This window comes from Urtica dioica, chromosome 5, assembly GCF_054948205.1.
Source record: "Urtica dioica subsp. dioica isolate 48M chromosome 5, U.dioica_male_clone48M_v1_H2, whole genome shotgun sequence".
In the NCBI taxonomy this organism is placed as follows: domain Eukaryota; kingdom Viridiplantae; phylum Streptophyta; class Magnoliopsida; order Rosales; family Urticaceae; genus Urtica; species Urtica dioica.
This window is the reverse complement of record NC_142760.1, coordinates 12,231,449-12,245,358: the sequence shown is the minus strand read 5'-3', so window position 1 is coordinate 12,245,358 and position 13,910 is coordinate 12,231,449. Positions and strand designations below refer to the sequence as shown.

The 13,910-nt window shown below is 46.6% G+C and overlaps 30 non-coding genes and 1 pseudogene across 30 annotated transcripts; all 31 read right to left on the bottom strand.

Annotated features, from left to right (window-relative positions):
• Positions 1 to 128: 128 nt before the first annotated feature.
• On the bottom strand, positions 129 to 247 carry LOC149396439 (5S ribosomal RNA). Its single transcript, XR_016298885.1, has one exon. It is a non-coding gene; the product is annotated as a 5S ribosomal RNA (ribosomal RNA).
• Positions 248 to 581: 334 nt separating this feature from the next.
• Positions 582 to 698, bottom strand: LOC149396438 (5S ribosomal RNA; annotated as a pseudogene).
• Positions 699 to 1,028: 330 nt separating this feature from the next.
• Positions 1,029 to 1,147, bottom strand: LOC149396437 (5S ribosomal RNA). Its single transcript, XR_016297854.1, has one exon. It is a non-coding gene; the product is annotated as a 5S ribosomal RNA (ribosomal RNA).
• A 334-nt stretch (positions 1,148 to 1,481) lies between these two features.
• Positions 1,482 to 1,600, bottom strand: LOC149396436 (5S ribosomal RNA). The gene has a single exon (XR_016298442.1). It is a non-coding gene; the product is annotated as a 5S ribosomal RNA (ribosomal RNA).
• Positions 1,601 to 1,934: 334 nt separating this feature from the next.
• Positions 1,935 to 2,052, bottom strand: LOC149396435 (5S ribosomal RNA). The gene has a single exon (XR_016299001.1). It is a non-coding gene; the product is annotated as a 5S ribosomal RNA (ribosomal RNA).
• Positions 2,053 to 2,385: 333 nt separating this feature from the next.
• Positions 2,386 to 2,504, bottom strand: LOC149396434 (5S ribosomal RNA). The gene has a single exon (XR_016298375.1). It is a non-coding gene; the product is annotated as a 5S ribosomal RNA (ribosomal RNA).
• Positions 2,505 to 2,837: 333 nt separating this feature from the next.
• LOC149396433 (5S ribosomal RNA) lies at positions 2,838 to 2,956 on the bottom strand. The gene has a single exon (XR_016299359.1). It is a non-coding gene; the product is annotated as a 5S ribosomal RNA (ribosomal RNA).
• Positions 2,957 to 3,290: 334 nt separating this feature from the next.
• On the bottom strand, positions 3,291 to 3,409 carry LOC149396432 (5S ribosomal RNA). Its single transcript, XR_016299357.1, has one exon. It is a non-coding gene; the product is annotated as a 5S ribosomal RNA (ribosomal RNA).
• A 334-nt stretch (positions 3,410 to 3,743) lies between these two features.
• LOC149396431 (5S ribosomal RNA) lies at positions 3,744 to 3,862 on the bottom strand. Its single transcript, XR_016299356.1, has one exon. It is a non-coding gene; the product is annotated as a 5S ribosomal RNA (ribosomal RNA).
• Positions 3,863 to 4,196: 334 nt separating this feature from the next.
• Positions 4,197 to 4,315, bottom strand: LOC149396430 (5S ribosomal RNA). The gene has a single exon (XR_016299355.1). It is a non-coding gene; the product is annotated as a 5S ribosomal RNA (ribosomal RNA).
• Positions 4,316 to 4,648: 333 nt separating this feature from the next.
• Positions 4,649 to 4,767, bottom strand: LOC149396429 (5S ribosomal RNA). Its single transcript, XR_016298884.1, has one exon. It is a non-coding gene; the product is annotated as a 5S ribosomal RNA (ribosomal RNA).
• A 334-nt stretch (positions 4,768 to 5,101) lies between these two features.
• LOC149396428 (5S ribosomal RNA) lies at positions 5,102 to 5,220 on the bottom strand. The gene has a single exon (XR_016299353.1). It is a non-coding gene; the product is annotated as a 5S ribosomal RNA (ribosomal RNA).
• A 334-nt stretch (positions 5,221 to 5,554) lies between these two features.
• On the bottom strand, positions 5,555 to 5,673 carry LOC149396427 (5S ribosomal RNA). The gene has a single exon (XR_016299352.1). It is a non-coding gene; the product is annotated as a 5S ribosomal RNA (ribosomal RNA).
• A 333-nt stretch (positions 5,674 to 6,006) lies between these two features.
• On the bottom strand, positions 6,007 to 6,125 carry LOC149396426 (5S ribosomal RNA). The gene has a single exon (XR_016298883.1). It is a non-coding gene; the product is annotated as a 5S ribosomal RNA (ribosomal RNA).
• Positions 6,126 to 6,459: 334 nt separating this feature from the next.
• LOC149396425 (5S ribosomal RNA) lies at positions 6,460 to 6,576 on the bottom strand. The gene has a single exon (XR_016299029.1). It is a non-coding gene; the product is annotated as a 5S ribosomal RNA (ribosomal RNA).
• A 330-nt stretch (positions 6,577 to 6,906) lies between these two features.
• LOC149396424 (5S ribosomal RNA) lies at positions 6,907 to 7,025 on the bottom strand. Its single transcript, XR_016297928.1, has one exon. It is a non-coding gene; the product is annotated as a 5S ribosomal RNA (ribosomal RNA).
• A 334-nt stretch (positions 7,026 to 7,359) lies between these two features.
• On the bottom strand, positions 7,360 to 7,478 carry LOC149396423 (5S ribosomal RNA). Its single transcript, XR_016298440.1, has one exon. It is a non-coding gene; the product is annotated as a 5S ribosomal RNA (ribosomal RNA).
• A 334-nt stretch (positions 7,479 to 7,812) lies between these two features.
• On the bottom strand, positions 7,813 to 7,930 carry LOC149396422 (5S ribosomal RNA). Its single transcript, XR_016299000.1, has one exon. It is a non-coding gene; the product is annotated as a 5S ribosomal RNA (ribosomal RNA).
• Positions 7,931 to 8,263: 333 nt separating this feature from the next.
• LOC149396421 (5S ribosomal RNA) lies at positions 8,264 to 8,382 on the bottom strand. Its single transcript, XR_016298374.1, has one exon. It is a non-coding gene; the product is annotated as a 5S ribosomal RNA (ribosomal RNA).
• Positions 8,383 to 8,715: 333 nt separating this feature from the next.
• LOC149396420 (5S ribosomal RNA) lies at positions 8,716 to 8,834 on the bottom strand. The gene has a single exon (XR_016299351.1). It is a non-coding gene; the product is annotated as a 5S ribosomal RNA (ribosomal RNA).
• Positions 8,835 to 9,168: 334 nt separating this feature from the next.
• On the bottom strand, positions 9,169 to 9,287 carry LOC149396419 (5S ribosomal RNA). The gene has a single exon (XR_016299350.1). It is a non-coding gene; the product is annotated as a 5S ribosomal RNA (ribosomal RNA).
• A 333-nt stretch (positions 9,288 to 9,620) lies between these two features.
• Positions 9,621 to 9,739, bottom strand: LOC149396418 (5S ribosomal RNA). The gene has a single exon (XR_016298549.1). It is a non-coding gene; the product is annotated as a 5S ribosomal RNA (ribosomal RNA).
• Positions 9,740 to 10,073: 334 nt separating this feature from the next.
• Positions 10,074 to 10,190, bottom strand: LOC149396417 (5S ribosomal RNA). Its single transcript, XR_016299028.1, has one exon. It is a non-coding gene; the product is annotated as a 5S ribosomal RNA (ribosomal RNA).
• Positions 10,191 to 10,521: 331 nt separating this feature from the next.
• Positions 10,522 to 10,640, bottom strand: LOC149396416 (5S ribosomal RNA). The gene has a single exon (XR_016298087.1). It is a non-coding gene; the product is annotated as a 5S ribosomal RNA (ribosomal RNA).
• A 333-nt stretch (positions 10,641 to 10,973) lies between these two features.
• Positions 10,974 to 11,092, bottom strand: LOC149396415 (5S ribosomal RNA). The gene has a single exon (XR_016298373.1). It is a non-coding gene; the product is annotated as a 5S ribosomal RNA (ribosomal RNA).
• A 334-nt stretch (positions 11,093 to 11,426) lies between these two features.
• Positions 11,427 to 11,543, bottom strand: LOC149396414 (5S ribosomal RNA). The gene has a single exon (XR_016299027.1). It is a non-coding gene; the product is annotated as a 5S ribosomal RNA (ribosomal RNA).
• A 331-nt stretch (positions 11,544 to 11,874) lies between these two features.
• On the bottom strand, positions 11,875 to 11,993 carry LOC149396413 (5S ribosomal RNA). The gene has a single exon (XR_016298086.1). It is a non-coding gene; the product is annotated as a 5S ribosomal RNA (ribosomal RNA).
• Positions 11,994 to 12,327: 334 nt separating this feature from the next.
• On the bottom strand, positions 12,328 to 12,446 carry LOC149396412 (5S ribosomal RNA). Its single transcript, XR_016297727.1, has one exon. It is a non-coding gene; the product is annotated as a 5S ribosomal RNA (ribosomal RNA).
• Positions 12,447 to 12,779: 333 nt separating this feature from the next.
• On the bottom strand, positions 12,780 to 12,898 carry LOC149396411 (5S ribosomal RNA). The gene has a single exon (XR_016299349.1). It is a non-coding gene; the product is annotated as a 5S ribosomal RNA (ribosomal RNA).
• A 334-nt stretch (positions 12,899 to 13,232) lies between these two features.
• LOC149396410 (5S ribosomal RNA) lies at positions 13,233 to 13,351 on the bottom strand. Its single transcript, XR_016297970.1, has one exon. It is a non-coding gene; the product is annotated as a 5S ribosomal RNA (ribosomal RNA).
• A 334-nt stretch (positions 13,352 to 13,685) lies between these two features.
• Positions 13,686 to 13,804, bottom strand: LOC149396409 (5S ribosomal RNA). The gene has a single exon (XR_016298085.1). It is a non-coding gene; the product is annotated as a 5S ribosomal RNA (ribosomal RNA).
• Positions 13,805 to 13,910: the final 106 nt, after the last annotated feature.

The following is a 13,910-nucleotide window of genomic DNA, read 5'->3' as shown; positions in this document are numbered from 1 at the left end:
CCTCGGTCGGAATTTCGACTTTCACCGGTGAATTGTAAGCGTAAACGGGCATTTGAACAAGACTCGGAGCGATTTTTGTTGAAATTCCATCGTTTCGGCCTCCGAAAAAAATAATTCGCAAAAAAAGAGGGATGCAACACGAGGACTTCCCAGGAGGTCACCCATCCTAGTACTACTCTCGCCCAAGCACGCTTAACTTCGGAGTTCTGATGGGATCCGATGCATTAGTGCTGCTATGATCGCATCCGCAAGCATTAGCGCGCATTATCTATATAAGAATCAACGCCGCGACTCCCAAAAGCCATAACTACGTCTTCGGTGCACCAAAAATCACATAAAATATATGAATTCCTAATAACTTTTCGCGATCTTCGCGTTGGGACGGTTTCGGAAGAGTGATCGGCGAAATTCCGACAAGGTGAACGGGGGAAGGGTAAAATCGTAAATTCCACCCTCGGTCCGGAATTTCGACTTTCACCGCTGAATTGTTAGCGTAAACGGGCATTTGAACAAGACTCGTAGCGATTTTTGGTGAAATTCCACCGTTTCGGCCTCCGAAAAAAATAATTCGCAAAAAAAGAGGGATGGAACACGAGGACTTCCCAGGAGGTCACCCATCCTAGCTACTCTCGCCCAAGCACGCTTAACTTCGGAGTTCTGATGGGATCCGGTGCATTAGTGCTGGTATGATCGCATCCGCAAGCAGCGCGCATTATCTATATAAGAATCAACGCCGCGACTCCCAAAAGCCATAACTACGTCTTCGGTGCACCAAAAATCACATAAAATATATGAATTCCTAATAACTTTTCGCGATCTTCGCGTTGGGACGGTTTCGGAAGAGTGATCTGCGAAATTCCGACAAGGTGAACGGGGGAAGGGTAAAATCGTAAATTTCGCCCTCGGTCGGAATTTCGACTTTCACCGGTGAATTGTAAGCGTAAACGGGCATTTGAACAAGACTCGGAGCGATTTTTGGTGAAATTCCATCGTTTCGGCCTCCGAAAAAAAGAATTCGCAAAAAAAGAGGGATGCAATTCGAGGACTTCCCAGGAGGTCACCCATCCTAGTACTACTCTCGCCCAAGCACGCTTAACTTCGGAGTTCTGATGGGATCCGGTGCATTAGTGCTGGTATGATCGCATCCGCAAGCATTAGCGCGCATTATCTATGTAAGAATCAACGCTGCGACTCCCAAAAGCCATAACTACGTCTTCGGTGCACCAAAAATCACATAAAATATATGAATTCCTAATAACTTTTCGCGATCTTCGCGTTGGGACGGTTTCGGAAGAGTGATCGGCGAAATTCCGACAAGGTGAACGGGGGAAGGGTAAAATCGTAAATTTCGCCCTCGGTCCGGAATTTCGACTTTCACCGGTGAATTGTAAGCGTAAACGGGCATTTGAAGAAGACTCGGAGCGATTTTTGGTGAAATTCCATCGTTTCGGCCTCCGAAAAAAATAATTCGCAAAAAAAGAGGGATGCAACACGAGGACTTCCCAGGAGGTCACCCATCCTAGTACTACTCTCGCCCAAGCACGCTTAACTTCGGAGTTCTGATGGGATCCGTTGCATTAGTGCTGGTATGATTGCATCCGCAAGCATTAGCGCGCATTATCTATATAAGAATCAACGCCGCGACTCCCAAAAGCCATAACTACGTCTTCGCTGCACCAATAATCACATAAAATATATGAATTCCTAATAACTTTTCGCGATCTTCGCGTTGGGACGGTTTCGGAAGAGTGATCGGCGAAATTCCGACAAGGTGAACGGGGGAAGGGTAAAATCGTAAATTTCGCCCTCGGTCCGGAATTTCGACTTTCACCGGTGAATTGTAAGCGTAAACGGGCATTTGAACAAGACTCGGAGCGATTTTTGGTGAAATTCCATCGTTTCGGCCTCCGAAAAAAAGAATTCGCAAAAAAAGAGTGATGCAACACGAGGACTTCCCAGGAGGTCACCATCCTAGTACTACTCTCGCCCAAGCACGCTTAACTTCGGAGTTCTGATGGGATCCGGTGCATTAGTGCTGGTATGATCGCATCCGCAAGCATTAGCGCGCATTATCTATATAAGAATCAACGCCGCGACTCCCAAAAGCCATAACTACGTCTTCGGTGCACCAAAAATCACATAAAATATATGAATTCCTAATAACTTTTCGCGATCTTCGCGTTGGGACGGTTTCGGAAGAGTGATCGGCGAAATTCCGACAAGGTGAACGGGGGAAGGGTAAAATCGTAAATTTCGCCCTCGGTCGGAATTTCGACTTTCACCGGTGAATTGTAAGCGTAAACGGGCATTTGAACAAGACTCGGAGCGATTTTTGGTGAAATTCCATCGTTTCGGCCTCCGAAAAAAATAATTCGCAAAAAAAGAGGGATGCAACACGAGGACTTCCCAGGAGGTCACCCATCCTAGTACTACTCTCGCCCAAGCACGCTTAACTTCGGAGTTCTGATGGGATCCGGTGCATTAGTGCTGCTATGATCGCATCCGCAAGCATTAGCGCGCATTATCTATATAAGAATCAACGCCGCGACTCCCAAAAGCCATAACTACGTCTTCGGTGCACCAAAAATCACATAAAATATATGAATTCCTAATAACTTTTCGCGATCTTCGCGTTGGGACGGTTTCGGAAGAGTGATCGGCGAAATTCCGACAAGGTGAACGGGGGAAGGGTAAAATCGTAAATTTCGCCCTCGGTCGGAATTTCGACTTTCACCGGTGAATTGTAAGCGTAAACGGGCATTTGAACAAGACTCGGAGCGATTTTTGGTGAAATTCCATCGTTTCGGCCTCCGAAAAAAATAATTCGCAAAAAAAGAGGGATGCAACACGAGGACTTCCCAGGAGGTCACCCATCCTAGTACTACTCTCGCCCAAGCACGCTTAACTTCGGAGTTCTGATGGGATCCGGTGCATTAGTGCTGGTATGATCGCATCCGCAAGCATTAGCGCGCATTATCTATGTAAGAATCAACGCCGCGACTCCCAAAAGCCATAACTACGTCTTCGGTGCACCAAAAATCACATAAAATATATGAATTCCTAATAACTTTTCGCGATCTTCGCGTTGGGACGGTTTCGGAAGAGTGATCGGCGAAATTCCGACAAGGTGAACGGGGGAAGGGTAAAATCGTAAATTTCGCCCTCGGTCCGGAATTTCGACTTTCACCGGTGAATTGTAAGCGTAAACGGGCATTTGAACAAGACTCGGAGCGATTTTTGGTGAAATTCCATCGTTTCGGCCTCCGAAAAAAATAATTCGCAAAAAAAGAGGGATGCAACACGAGGACTTCCCAGGAGGTCACCCATCCTAGTACTACTCTCGCCCAAGCACGCTTAACTTCGGAGTTCTGATGGGATCCGGTGCATTAGTGCTGGTATGATCGCATCCGCAAGCATTAGCGCGCATTATCTATATAAGAATCAACGCCGCGATTCCCAAAAGCCATAACTACGTCTTCGGTGCACCAAAAATCACATAAAATATATGAATTCCTAATAACTTTTCGCGATCTTCGCGTTGGGGCGGTTTCGGAAAAGTGATCGGCGAAATTCCGACAAGGTGAACGGGGGAAGGGTAAAATCGTAAATTTCGCCCTCGGTCCGGAATTTCGACTTTCACCGGTGAATTGTAAGCGTAAACGGGCATTTGAACAAGACTCGGAGCGATTTTTGGTGAAATTCCATCGTTTCGGCCTCCGAAAAAAATAATTCGCAAAAAAAGAGGGATGCAACACGAGGACTTCCCAGGAGGTCACCCATCCTAGTACTACTCTCGCCCAAGCACGCTTAACTTCGGAGTTCTGATGGGATCCGGTGCATTAGTGCTGGTATGATCGCATCCGCAAGCATTAGCGCGCATTATCTATATAAGAATCAACGCCGCGACTCCCAAAAGCCATAACTACGTCTTCGGTGCACCAAAAATCACATAAAATATATGAATTCCTAATAACTTTTCGCGATCTTCGCGTTGGGGCGGTTTCGGAAAAGTGATCGGCGAAATTCCGACAAGGTGAACGGGGGAAGGGTAAAATCGTAAATTTCGCCCTCGGTCCGGAATTTCGACTTTCACCGGTGAATTGTAAGCGTAAACGGGCATTTGAACAAGACTCGGAGCGATTTTTGGTGAAATTCCATCGTTTCGGCCTCCGAAAAAAATAATTCGCAAAAAAAGAGGGATGCAACACGAGGACTTCCCAGGAGGTCACCCATCCTAGTACTACTCTCGCCCAAGCACGCTTAACTTCGGAGTTCTGATGGGATCCGGTGCATTAGTGCTGGTATGATCGCATCCGCAAGCATTAGCGCGCATTATCTATATAAGAATCAACGCCGCGACTCCCAAAAGCCATAACTACGTCTTCGGTGCACCAAAAATCACATAAAATATATGAATTCCTAATAACTTTTCGCGATCTTCGCGTTGGGACGGTTTCGGAAGAGTGATCGGCGAAATTCCGACAAGGTGAACGGGGGAAGGGTAAAATCGTAAATTTCGCCCTCGGTCGGAATTTCGACTTTCACCGGTGAATTGTAAGCGTAAACGGGCATTTGAACAAGACTCGGAGCGATTTTTGTTGAAATTCCATCGTTTCGGCCTCCGAAAAAAATAATTCGCAAAAAAAGAGGGATGCAACACGAGGACTTCCCAGGAGGTCACCCATCCTAGTACTACTCTCGCCCAAGCACGCTTAACTTCGGAGTTCTGATGGGATCCGATGCATTAGTGCTGCTATGATCGCATCCGCAAGCATTAGCGCGCATTATCTATATAAGAATCAACGCCGCGACTCCCAAAAGCCATAACTACGTCTTCGGTGCACCAAAAATCACATAAAATATATGAATTCCTAATAACTTTTCGCGATCTTCGCGTTGGGGCGGTTTCGGAAAAGTGATCGGCGAAATTCCGACAAGGTGAACGGGGGAAGGGTAAAATCGTAAATTCCACCCTCGGTCCGGAATTTCGACTTTCACCGCTGAATTGTTAGCGTAAACGGGCATTTGAACAAGACTCGTAGCGATTTTTGGTGAAATTCCACCGTTTCGGCCTCCGAAAAAAATAATTCGCAAAAAAAGAGGGATGCAACACGAGGACTTCCCAGGAGGTCACCCATCCTAGTACTACTCTCGCCCAAGCACGCTTAACTTCGGAGTTCTGATGGGATCCGGTGCATTAGTGCTGGTATGATCGCATCCGCAAGCATTAGCGCGCATTATCTATATAAGAATCAACGCCGCGACTCCCAAAAGCCATAACTACGTCTTCGGTGCACCAAAAATCACATAAAATATATGAATTCCTAATAACTTTTCGCGATCTTCGCGTTGGGGCGGTTTCGGAAAAGTGATCGGCGAAATTCCGACAAGGTGAACGGGGGAAGGGTAAAATCGTAAATTTCGCCCTCGGTCCGGAATTTCGACTTTCACCGGTGAATTGTAAGCGTAAACGGGCATTTGAACAAGACTCGGAGCGATTTTTGGTGAAATTCCATCGTTTCGGCCTCCGAAAAAAATAATTCGCAAAATAAGAGGGATGCAACACGAGGACTTCCCAGGAGGTCACCCATCCTAGTACTACTCTCGCCCAAGCACGCTTAACTTCGGAGTTCTGATGGGATCCGGTGCATTAGTGCTGGTATGATCGCATCCGCAAGCATTAGCGCGCATTATCTATATAAGAATCAACGCCGCGACTCCCAAAAGCCATAACTACGTCTTCGGTGCACCAAAAATCACATAAAATATATGAATTCCTAATAACTTTTCGCGATCTTCGCGTTGGGACGGTTTCGGAAGAGTGATCGGCGAAATTCCGACAAGGTGAACGGGGGAAGGGTAAAATCGTAAATTTCGCCCTCGGTCGGAATTTCGACTTTCACCGGTGAATTGTAAGCGTAAACGGGCATTTGAACAAGACTCGGAGCGATTTTTGTTGAAATTCCATCGTTTCGGCCTCCGAAAAAAATAATTCGCAAAAAAAGAGGGATGCAACACGAGGACTTCCCAGGAGGTCACCCATCCTAGTACTACTCTCGCCCAAGCACGCTTAACTTCGGAGTTCTGATGGGATCCGATGCATTAGTGCTGCTATGATCGCATCCGCAAGCATTAGCGCGCATTATCTATATAAGAATCAACGCCGCGACTCCCAAAAGCCATAACTACGTCTTCGGTGCACCAAAAATCACATAAAATATATGAATTCCTAATAACTTTTCGCGATCTTCGCGTTGGGACGGTTTCGGAAGAGTGATCGGCGAAATTCCGACAAGGTGAACGGGGGAAGGGTAAAATCGTAAATTCCACCCTCGGTCCGGAATTTCGACTTTCACCGCTGAATTGTTAGCGTAAACGGGCATTTGAACAAGACTCGTAGCGATTTTTGGTGAAATTCCACCGTTTCGGCCTCCGAAAAAAATAATTCGCAAAAAAAGAGGGATGCAACACGAGGACTTCCCAGGAGGTCACCCATCCTAGCTACTCTCGCCCAAGCACGCTTAACTTCGGAGTTCTGATGGGATCCGGTGCATTAGTGCTGGTATGATCGCATCCGCAAGCAGCGCGCATTATCTATATAAGAATCAACGCCGCGACTCCCAAAAGCCATAACTACGTCTTCGGTGCACCAAAAATCACATAAAATATATGAATTCCTAATAACTTTTCGCGATCTTCGCGTTGGGACGGTTTCGGAAGAGTGATCTGCGAAATTCCGACAAGGTGAACGGGGGAAGGGTAAAATCGTAAATTTCGCCCTCGGTCGGAATTTCGACTTTCACCGGTGAATTGTAAGCGTAAACGGGCATTTGAACAAGACTCGGAGCGATTTTTGGTGAAATTCCATCGTTTCGGCCTCCGAAAAAAAGAATTCGCAAAAAAAGAGGGATGCAACTCGAGGACTTCCCAGGAGGTCACCCATCCTAGTACTACTCTCGCCCAAGCACGCTTAACTTCGGAGTTCTGATGGGATCCGGTGCATTAGTGCTGGTATGATCGCATCCGCAAGCATTAGCGCGCATTATCTATGTAAGAATCAACGCTGCGACTCCCAAAAGCCATAACTACGTCTTCGGTGCACCAAAAATCACATAAAATATATGAATTCCTAATAACTTTTCGCGATCTTCGCGTTGGGACGGTTTCGGAAGAGTGATCGGCGAAATTCCGACAAGGTGAACGGGGGAAGGGTAAAATCGTAAATTTCGCCCTCGGTCCGGAATTTCGACTTTCACCGGTGAATTGTAAGCGTAAACGGGCATTTGAAGAAGACTCGGAGCGATTTTTGGTGAAATTCCATCGTTTCGGCCTCCGAAAAAAATAATTCGCAAAAAAAGAGGGATGCAACACGAGGACTTCCCAGGAGGTCACCCATCCTAGTACTACTCTCGCCCAAGCACGCTTAACTTCGGAGTTCTGATGGGATCCGTTGCATTAGTGCTGGTATGATTGCATCCGCAAGCATTAGCGCGCATTATCTATATAAGAATCAACGCCGCGACTCCCAAAAGCCATAACTACGTCTTCGCTGCACCAATAATCACATAAAATATATGAATTCCTAATAACTTTTCGCGATCTTCGCGTTGGGACGGTTTCGGAAGAGTGATCGGCGAAATTCCGACAAGGTGAACGGGGGAAGGGTAAAATCGTAAATTTCGCCCTCGGTCCGGAATTTCGACTTTCACCGGTGAATTGTAAGCGTAAACGGGCATTTGAACAAGACTCGGAGCGATTTTTGGTGAAATTCCATCGTTTCGGCCTCCGAAAAAAAGAATTCGCAAAAAAAGAGTGATGCAACACGAGGACTTCCCAGGAGGTCACCATCCTAGTACTACTCTCGCCCAAGCACGCTTAACTTCGGAGTTCTGATGGGATCCGGTGCATTAGTGCTGGTATGATCGCATCCGCAAGCATTAGCGCGCATTATCTATATAAGAATCAACGCCGCGACTCCCAAAAGCCATAACTACGTCTTCGGTGCACCAAAAATCACATAAAATATATGAATTCCTAATAACTTTTCGCGATCTTCGCGTTGGGACGGTTTCGGAAGAGTGATCGGCGAAATTCCGACAAGGTGAACGGGGGAAGGGTAAAATCGTAAATTTCGCCCTCGGTCGGAATTTCGACTTTCACCGGTGAATTGTAAGCGTAAACGGGCATTTGAACAAGACTCGGAGCGATTTTTGGTGAAATTCCATCGTTTCGGCCTCCGAAAAAAATAATTCGCAAAAAAAGAGGGATGCAACACGAGGACTTCCCAGGAGGTCACCCATCCTAGTACTACTCTCGCCCAAGCACGCTTAACTTCGGAGTTCTGATGGGATCCGGTGCATTAGTGCTGCTATGATCGCATCCGCAAGCATTAGCGCGCATTATCTATATAAGAATCAACGCCGCGACTCCCAAAAGCCATAACTACGTCTTCGGTGCACCAAAAATCACATAAAATATATGAATTCCTAATAACTTTTCGCGATCTTCGCGTTGGGACGGTTTCGGAAGAGTGATCGGCGAAATTCCGACAAGGTGAACGGGGGAAGGGTAAAATCGTAAATTTCGCCCTCGGTCGGAATTTCGACTTTCACCGGTGAATTGTAAGCGTAAACGGGCATTTGAACAAGACTCGGAGCGATTTTTGGTGAAATTCCATCGTTTCGGCCTCCGAAAAAAATAATTCGCAAAAAAAGAGGGATGCAACACGAGGACTTCCCAGGAGGTCACCCATCCTAGTACTACTCTCGCCCAAGCACGCTTAACTTCGGAGTTCTGATGGGATCCGGTGCATTAGTGCTGGTATGATCGCATCCGCAAGCATTAGCGCGCATTATCTATGTAAGAATCAACGCCGCGACTCCCAAAAGCCATAACTACGTCTTCGGTGCACCAAAAATCACATAAAATATATGAATTCCTAATAACTTTTCGCGATCTTCGCGTTGGGACGGTTTCGGAAGAGTGATCGGCGAAATTCCGACAAGGTGAACGGGGGAAGGGTAAAATCGTAAATTTCGCCCTCGGTCCGGAATTTCGACTTTCACCGGTGAATTGTAAGCGTAAACGGGCATTTGAACAAGACTCGGAGCGATTTTTGGTGAAATTCCATCGTTTCGGCCTCCGAAAAAAATAATTCGCAAAAAAAGAGGGATGCAACACGAGGACTTCCCAGGAGGTCACCCATCCTAGTACTACTCTCGCCCAAGCACGCTTAACTTCGGAGTTCTGATGGGATCCGGTGCATTAGTGCTGGTATGATCGCATCCGCAAGCATTAGCGCGCATTATCTATATAAGAATCAACGCCGCGACTCCCAAAAGCCATAACTACGTCTTCGGTGCACCAAAAATCACATAAAATATATGAATTCCTAATAACTTTTCGCGATCTTCGCGTTGGGACGGTTTCGGAAGAGTGATCGGCGAAATTCCGACAAGGTGAACGGGGGAAGGGTAAAATCGTAAATTTCGCCCTCGGTCGGAATTTCGACTTTCACCGGTGAATTGTAAGCGTAAACGGGCATTTGAACAAGGCTCGGAGCGATTTTTGGTGAAATTCCATCGTTTCGGCCTCCGAAAAAAATAATTCGCAAAAAAAGAGGGATGCAACACGAGTACTTCCCAGGAGGTCACCCATCCTAGTACTACTCTCGCCCAAGCACGCTTAACTTCGGAGTTCTGATGGGATCCGGTGCATTAGTGCTGCTATGATCGCATCCGCAAGCATTAGCGCGCATTATCTATATAAGAATCAACGCTGCGACTCCCAAAAGCCATAACTACGTCTTCGGTGCACCAAAAATCACATAAAATATATGAATTCCTAATAACTTTTCGCGATCTTCGCGTTGGGACGGTTTCGGAAGAGTGATCGGCGAAATTCCGACAAGGTGAACAGGCGAAGGGTAAAATCGTAAATTTCACCCTCGGTCCGGAATTTCGACTTTCACCGGTGAATTGTAAGCGTAAACGGGCATTTGAACAAGACTCGGAGCGATTTTTGGTGAAATTCCACCGTTTCGGCCTCCGAAAAAAATAATTCGCAAAAAAAGAGGGATGCAACACGAGGACTTCCCAGGAGGTCACCCATCCTAGCTACTCTCGCCCAAGCACGCTTAACTTCGGAGTTCTGATGGGATCCGGTGCATTAGTGCTGGTATGATCGCATCCGCAAGCAGCGCGCATTATCTATATAAGAATCAACGCCGCGACTCCCAAAACCCATAACTACGTCTTCGGTGCACCAAAAATCACATAAAATATATGAATTCCTAATAACTTTTCGCGATCTTCGCGTTGGGACGGTTTCGGAAGAGTGATCGGCGAAATTCCGACAAGGTGAACGGGGGAAGGGTAAAATCGTAAATTTCGTCCTCGGTCCGGAATTTCGACTTTCACCGGTGAATTGTAAGCGTAAACGGGCATTTGAACAAGACTCGGAGCGATTTTTGGTGAAATTCCATCGTTTCGGCCTCCGAAAAAAAGAATTCGCAAAAAAAGAGTGATGCAACACGAGGACTTCCCAGGAGGTCACCCATCCTAGTACTACTCTCGCCCAAGCACGCTTAACTTCGGAGTTCTGATGGGATCCGGTGCATTAGTGCTGGTATGATCGCATCCGCAAGCATTAGCGCGCATTATCTATATAAGAATCAACGCCGCGACTCCCAAAAGCCATAACTACGTCTTCGGTGCACCAAAAATCACATAAAATATATGAATTCCTAATAACTTTTCGCGATCTTCGCGTTGGGACGGTTTCGGAAGAGTGATCGGCGAAATTCCGACAAGGTGAACGGGGGAAGGGTAAAATCGTAAATTTCGCCCTCGGTCGGAATTTCGACTTTCAGCGGTGAATTGTAAGCGTAAACGGGCATTTGAACAAGACTCGGAGCTATTTTTGGTGAAATTCCATCGTTTCGGCCTCCGAAAAAAATAATTCGCAAAAAAAGAGGGATGCAACACGAGGACTTCCCAGGAGGTCACCCATCCTAGTACTACTCTCGCCCAAGCACGCTTAACTTCGGAGTTCTGATGGGATCCGGTGCATTAGTGCTGCTATGATCGCATCCGCAAGCATTAGCGCGCATTATCTATATAAGAATCAACGCCGCGACTCCCAAAAGCCATAACTACGTCTTCGGTGCACCAAAAATCACATAAAATATATGAATTCCTAATAACTTTTCGCGATCTTCGCGTTGGGACGGTTTCGGAAGAGTGATCGGCGAAATTCCGACAAGGTGAACGGGCGAAGGGTAAAATCGTAAATTTCACCCTCGGTCCGGAATTTCGACTTTCACCGGTGAATTGTAAGCGTAAACGGGCATTTGAACAAGACTCGGAGCGATTTTTGGTGAAATTCCACCGTTTCGGCCTCCGAAAAAAATAATTCGCAAAAAAAGAGGGATGCAACACGAGGACTTCCCAGGAGGTCACCCATCCTAGCTACTCTCGCCCAAGCACGCTTAACTTCGGAGTTCTGATGGGATCCGGTGCATTAGTGCTGGTATGATCGCATCCGCAAGCAGCTCGCAATATCTATATAAGAATCAACGCCGCGACTCCCAAAAGCCATAACTACGTCTTCGGTGCACCAAAAATCACATAAAATATATGAATTCCTAATAACTTTTCGCGATCTTCGCGTTGGGACGGTTTCGGAAGAGTGATCGGCGAAATTCCGACAAGGTGAACGGGGGAAGGGTAAAATCGTAAATTTCGTCCTCGGTCCGGAATTTCGACTTTCACCGGTGAATTGTAAGCGTAAACGGGCATTTGAACAAGACTCAGAGCGATTTTTGGTGAAATTCCATCGTTTCGGCCTCCGAAAAAAAGAATTCGCAAAAAAAGAGTGATGCAACACGAGGACTTCCCAGGAGGTCACCCATCCTAGTACTACTCTCGCCCAAGCACGCTTAACTTCGGAGTTCTGATGGGATCCGGTGCATTAGTGCTGGTATGATCGCATCCGCAAGCATTAGCGCGCATTATCTATATAAGAATCAACGCCGCGACTCCTAAAAGCCATAACTACGTCTTCGGTGCACCAAAAATCACATAAAATATATGAATTCCTAATAACTTTTCGCGATCTTCGCGTTGGGACGGTTTCGGAAGAGTGATCGGCGAAATTCCGACAAGGTGAACGGGGGAAGGGTAAAATCGTAAATTTCGCCCTCGGTCCGGAATTTCGACTTTCACCGGTGAATTGTAAGCGTAAACGGGCATTTGAACAAGACTCAGAGCGATTTTTGGTGAAATTCCATCGTTTCTGCCTCCGAAAAAAAGAATTCGCAAAAAAAGAGTGATGCAACACGAGGACTTCCCAGGAGGTCACCCATCCTAGTACTACCCTCGCCCAAGCACGCTTAACTTCGGAGTTCTGATGGGATCCGGTGCATTAGTGCTGGTATGATCGCATCCGCAAGCATTAGCGCGCATTATCTATATAAGAATCAACGCCGCGACTCCCAAAAGCCATAACTACGTCTTCGGTGCACCAAAAATCACATAAAATATATGAATTCCTAATAACTTTTCGCGATCTTCGCGTTGGGACGGTTTCGGAAGAGTGATCGGCGAAATTCCGACAAGGTGAACGGGGGAAGGGTAAAATCGTAAATTTCGCCCTCGGTCGGAATTTCGACTTTCACCGGTGAATTGTAAGCGTAAACGGGCATTTGAACAAGACTCGGAGCGATTTTTGGTGAAATTCCATCATTTCGGCCTCCGAAAAAAATAATTCGCAAAAAAAGAGGGATGCAACACGAGGACTTCCCAGGAGGTCACCCATCCTAGTACTACTCTCGCCCAAGCACGCTTAACTTCGGAGTTCTGATGGGATCCGGTGCATTAGTGCTGGTATGATCGCATCCGCAAGCATTAGCGCGCATTATCTATATAAGAATCAACGCCGCGACTCCCAAAAGCCATAACTACGTCTTCGGTGCACCAAAAATCACATAAAATATATGAATTCCTAATAACTTTTCGCGATCTTCGCGTTGGGACGGTTTCGGAAGAGTGATCGGCGAAATTCCGACAAGGTGAACGGGGGAAGGGTAAAATCGTAAATTTCGCCCTCGGTCCGGAATTTCGACTTTCACCGGTGAATTGTAAGCGTAAACGGGCATTTGAACAAGACTCGGAGCGATTTTTGGTGAAATTCCATCGTTTCGGCCTCCGAAAAAAATAATTCGCAAAAAAAGAGGGATGCAACACGATGACTTCCCAGGAGGTCACCCATCCTAGTACTACTCTCGCCCAAGCACGCTTAACTTCGGAGTTCTGATGGGATCCGGTGCATTAGTGCTGGTATGATCGCATCCGCAAGCATTAGCGCGCATTATCTATGTAAGAATCAACGCCGCGACTCCCAAAAGCCATAACTACGTCTTCGGTGCACCAAAAATTACATAAAATATATGAATTCCTAATAACTTTTCGCGATCTTCGCGTTGGGACGGTTTCGGAAGAGTGATCGGCGAAATTCCGACAAGGTGAACGGGGGAAGGGTAAAATCGTAAATTTCGCCCTCGGTCCGGAATTTCGACTTTCACCGGTGAATTGTAAGCGTAAACGGGCATTTGAACAAGACTCGGAGCGATTTATGGTGAAATTCCATCGTTTCGGCCTCCGAAAAAAAGAATTCGCAAAAAAAGAGTGATGCAACACGAGGACTTCCCAGGAGGTCACCCATCCTAGTACTACTCTCGCCCAAGCACGCTTAACTTCGGAGTTCTGATGGGATCCGGTGCATTAGTGCTGGTATGATCGCATCCGCAAGCATTAGCGCGCATTATCTATATAAGAATCAACGCCGCGACTCCCAAAAGCCATAACTACGTCTTCGGTGCACCAAAAATCACATAAAATATATGAATTCCT